Source organism: Osmerus mordax, chromosome 4, assembly GCF_038355195.1.
Source record: "Osmerus mordax isolate fOsmMor3 chromosome 4, fOsmMor3.pri, whole genome shotgun sequence".
Classification (NCBI taxonomy): Eukaryota; Metazoa; Chordata; class Actinopteri; order Osmeriformes; family Osmeridae; genus Osmerus; species Osmerus mordax.
In genome coordinates this window covers 2,016,357-2,021,530 of record NC_090053.1, presented here as the reverse complement: position 1 = coordinate 2,021,530, position 5,174 = coordinate 2,016,357, and the positions used below count along the sequence as shown (strand labels likewise).

The 5,174-nt window shown below is 50.6% G+C and overlaps 1 long non-coding RNA gene across 1 annotated transcript; it reads right to left on the bottom strand.

Annotated features, from left to right (window-relative positions):
• Positions 1-545: 545 nt before the first annotated feature.
• Positions 546-2,575, bottom strand: LOC136941430 (uncharacterized). The gene is made up of 3 exons (XR_010876527.1): positions 2,484-2,575; positions 1,084-1,216; positions 546-701 (listed from the first exon to the last, which is right to left on the bottom strand). It is a non-coding gene; the product is annotated as an uncharacterized lncRNA (long non-coding RNA).
• Positions 2,576-5,174: the final 2,599 nt, after the last annotated feature.

Here is a 5,174-nt window from a genome sequence, read left to right as displayed (position 1 = left end):
TTAGAGGAACCGTCTTTGTGATGGAAATTCCTGTCGTTTGAAGATTGTGAGGTGGCAGGAAGAGGCCATCACAGCAAAACACACCCACACACCACTAAGGACACTCCTGATACTAACACACACACCATACATGCCACACACACTCAATACACACACACTGATAACCCTGCAGTAGCACTATAGTTGTAATTCAGTCTGTGATTTAGTTATGTAATTAAACTTCTTCACAGCTGGGCCCCTCAACCAGCCCTGTGACTCACACAGGACCACTAACTGGAACCAATTAAGTGTGACCCCCCCCCCCCCCCCCCCCCCCCCCCCCCCCCCAGGACCCCTTTCCTCCACCATGCCCCCCCCCCCCCCCCCCCCCACCCTCCCCCCGACTGACATCTCTGGTCCACTCTGAGGATATCACTGCAGACCTTCTAATCAGGGAACATTCAGGCGACTGCACAGGACTGCAGGGAACACACACACCTGGTCCTGCTGTGAGTGCTGTGTTGTGAGTGTCTACATGTGTGCACCCTTGTAAATGCCCTGGTCACAGCCGTTGTATGTGCTCTCCATGTGTAGCTGCGCATCACGCCTATCTCCCTCCACACCACCACGCGCGCTGTGGCGCGGCGAGACTTCTCGATGTGGTAGTTACAGCTGTTGAAGGAGAAGGCCGGAGCGATGCGGTCCAGGGTCTTAGGGATGGTCTGGACACGCAGGAACAGGAAGCAGATGAGAGGGGGGTCACACAGCATGGCCACAATGTGTCTTTTACATTTGTACATTCAACACAGAGGTGCATACTGTACTTCTAACAGTATTTTAGTGGAGTGTCAGTAGTTACCCTGTATCCTGGGTTAGTAGCGTGTCACTAGTTACCCTGTATCCTGGGTTAGTAGCGTGTCACTAGTTACCCTGTTTCCTGGGTTAGTAGAGTGTCAGTAGTTACCCTGTATCCTGGGTTAGTAGAGTGTCAGTAGTTACCCTGTTTCCTGGGTTAGTAGAGTGTCAGTAGTTACCCTGTATCCTGGGTTAGTAGCGTGTCACTAGTTACCCTGTATCCTGGGTTAGTAGAGTGTCAGTAGTTACCCTGTATCCTGGGTCTTCCTTGAGAGACGCTGTGTTGACTGTGGCTCCAGACTGCCACAGGGTCTCCTTGATACTGCAGCCGTACAGAAACACATTCTTCTTCCTGGGAGTGACCGTGGTAGTCACAGAACACCTGCAGAGGAGAGCCGAGGTAGGGAAGGGGTGGGGTGGTAGGAGTAGGGACAGGAGGGAGGATGCAGGGGAACGGAGGGAGAGAGGAAAAAGACAGAGGGAGAAAAAGCAAAGGAAGGGAAAGAGGAAGGAAAGGAGGATGACAGTGAGGATAAAGAAGGGAGAGAGCAGGAAGAGAGGAAAGATGTGGAGAGATTATGATCAGGCACAACCAGGATAAATAAACAGTTGATAGTCTGAAACCTCTTCATCATTACTGCTTTAAAGTGCTTTATCTCCTCCTCTGTGCCAGCGCCCCAGGGTGGGTGTGATGTTACTCAGAGACACAAGGAGAAGAAATACCTGAACAGGGAGAAGGTTACACTCTGAACCAATTAAGATGAGAAGTTTGTTTCTATCAGCTAATTACATATTTGAAACAATAATTTTTGTTTTGGGATGGCATATTTTAACACACACAGTGTGCAGGTACATTGGGCAGTAATTGAAATAATGAACCGTAAATTACGATCCAATTCATTTGTAACGTCAGCTAATTGCTTTATCCTACTGTTTGCTCGCCAGGTAATTACATTTCATTACACATCAGACTGAGAAAAACGAAACATTCTCGTTGTCTGTGCTGGTCGGGTTGTACTCGTTGACGCCATGACTGGAAAGTAAAGAAGCCACTGATGGATGTAGCATGTTAGACATCTAGATATCCATCTAGATATCCATCATCTCATGTCCATGTTGTAAACATGCCTGTTCACCCGGTAATGTGACTAGTTACACCAGTCTCGTTCGTGTGACTAGCTACACTACTCTAGAATGTGACTAGTTACACAACCAAAACACTGTTAGAAATATGCACTTCTGATTCTCTGCTGTATTTGTTACTTGTGCAGTGAGAGAGAGACAGAGAGGAAGGGGGGAGAGAGAAAGGGAGAGGAGAAAGTGAGATGGAGAGGGAGAAAGGGAGAGGGAGAGGGAGAAAGGGAGAAGGGAGAGGGAGAGGGAGAGGAGAAAGGGAGAAGAGAAAGGGAGAGGAGAGGAGAAAGGGAGAGGGAGAGGGAGAGGAGAAAGGGAGAGGGAGAGGGAGAAAGGGAGAGGGAGAGGAGAAAGGGAGAGGGAGAAAGGGGAGACAGAGGGAACTAAACCACAAGGTCAGGGGAGCTGAATCTAGAACTTGTCATGTCCTGTTGTGGTGTAGCTGTTGGAATGAACAAGACAACAATCAAATATTAACAGTGTTTTCTGAACAGTGCCCCCCCCCCCCCCCTCACCAGGGGGGTTCTTCCTATGCTGTTGAGGTAGTGGAGGAAACCCTTGGTGTGGTAGATGGTGGGGGCTGAGCAGAGAGTCTGGCTTCAGCCACTGTCTGTTCAGGTCCTCTCCATTCAGAGCACACCGGTGACTGGAGAGAGAGGGGAAAGAGAGAGAAAAGAGAGAGAAAAGAAAGGGTGGAAAAAGAGAGAGTGAATACATAGAAATCTGTTAACATGTTATATGAAATCACTACATGTAGATGGATCCTAAGGTTTGATTGTGAACCAGATGAACACCATGGAAGAATTTAAAACAGTTTAGCTACAGTTCAGGATCCAAAGGAGTCAGCCACAGTGTGTGTGCGTGTGTGCGTGCATGTGTGTGTGTGTGTGTGTGCGTGTGTGTGTCTGGGGACGTGTCCCAGCACGTGGAGCTGCGAAGGCCCACCAGCCTCCAGGTAAAACTAAACCAGACAGCCGCTAGCCTGTCAGCCAGCCAGCCAATCGTCTGTCCCGCCAGCCAGCCAATCGTCTGTCAGCCAGCCAGCCAATCGTCTGTCCACCAGCCAGTGTGTGTGTGTGTTGGTCAGTGTGTAAGGGTGTGTGTGTGTGTGTACTGCAGTGTATTGCCAGCTCTTTAGCTGTCAGACAGGAGTCCCCAGGAGAACCAGGGCGGTGTGTGTTCCAGGGTCATACATCACCTGCCGTCCCACCAATCACAGCCCTGTCTGGGGGACGCGGCACGCATACATCCTGCTCCACATTGCTGTTCCACATGGAGCGCTGAACATCCCAGAGGTCACACCGTTCACATGTTCCATTACCATGGTTACTGGCATGTACACCGTTGATGGATCGGATTCAAATGACACACACACACACACTCTCCGCCCCCATACACACATACTTCCCACACCCACCCCAACACAAACCTCTCACACACACACACACAGTACCTCACAAACGTAACAACAAAAAAACACAGGTACCAACATGGCTGCGTGAGGCATGATTATTTCAAGCTTTATGGTTTACGTTTATAGTGCTCATCAATTCAAAGAGGTGGTAACATTCATGGATGGTTTCATAACTGGTCTGAAGGGTGCGCTTTACAGAGTTCTGGGACAAGGACACAGTCCATGATGTTAGTGAAAGGTGACAGCTCTATCAAGATTTACAGCCAATAGAAATGTACGTGCTGACAGTTTACAGCTATGAACTGTCTCCTGTTCTTAGTGCCCCCGTCACACTCTGTTGTCACTACAGAGGCTCTTACCAGACCTGTCTGCACAGGGTGGGCGGGCTTTTCGTTTCTGCGCCACCCACCGATAGGCTACTGTTTAGGAGGAGAAGAAACACCTGTGCTCTGATTGGTCGTAGACGCCCAGAAGTTGAACATCTGAGTTTGTATTTAGAAAATGTCCAGACTCAAACGCACTTCTACGCAGGAGCCGCAGTGAGACCCAGGGCCTGGTCAGTAAGGAGGAGCTGCAGTGAGACCCAGGGGCCTGGTCAGTAAGGGAGAGAGCTGCAGTGAGACCCAGGGCCTGGTCAGTAAGGAGGAGCTGCAGTGAGACCCAGGGCCTGGTCAGTAAGGAGGAGCTGCAGTGAGACCCAGGGCCTGGTCAGTAAGGAGGAGCTGCAGTGAGACCCAGGGCCTGGTCAGTAAGGAGGAGCTGCAGTGAGACCCAGGGCCTGGTCAGTAAGGAGGAGCTGCAGTGAGACCCAGGGGCCTGGTCAGCAAGGGAGGAGCTGCAGTGAGACCCAGGGCCTGGTCAGTAAGGAGGAGCTGCAGTGAGACCCAGGGCCTGGTCAGTAAGGAGGAGCTGCAGTGAGACCAGGGCCTGGTCAGTAAGGAGGAGCTGCAGTGTGACCCAGGGCCTGGTCAGTAAGGAGGAGCTGCAGTGAGACCCAGGGCCTGGTCAGTAAGGAGGAGCTGCAGTGAGACCCAGGGCCTGGTCAGTAAGGAGGAGCTGCAGTGAGATGGCAGTTCACTGGAGAGGCTGACCTGATCTATCCTGTAACGGGTTTTTAAAAGAAGCTTCACGGCTCAGCTCCAGCTTGTCCACCTTTATAACCTCATCATTCAGAGCCATGCCTGGAGAAGGAGGGTTTCATCTGAAGGACTTGATACCCCCCCACATGATACTGTCTGCAGTATATCCATTTCTTTCTGTATGTCCCTCGCTCTGTGTGTCTGTCGCTTTCTCTCCTCTGTTGTTTGAGACGCAGGAGGTGGAGAATCCTGATAGAAGGGCTTTCTCAAGGCTTCATCACCTGTTTGAGTGTGTGTGTGTGAGTGAGAGAAAGTGTGTGTGTGTGTGTGTGGAGAAGAGAGAGAGAAAGAGACAGAGAGAGACGGAGAGAGAGCGAGGGTGTGGGAGAGAGAAAGTGCGTGAGTGTGTGTGTCAGGGAGATGGAAGATTACTGTTTGGGTTTGAATATTAGTCCGTGCTTAATCATAGCTGCAGGGTATGGAGAGTGAGAGATATAGGGAGGGAGCAGGAGAGGGAGAGAGGGAGAGTTAGAGGAAAGAGAGAAGGATGGATGCAGAGAGAGGGAGGCAGTGAGGAGTAGTGGCTGTCTAAACCCTAAAGCTTGCAGAGGTACAGCATGAATACAAACAGTTCCAGTCCCTGTTTACCTCAAATACACACCCGGTTCTATCAATTTTGTGACATGCATTCATGTTTGGGTTTGTTCAAAGTG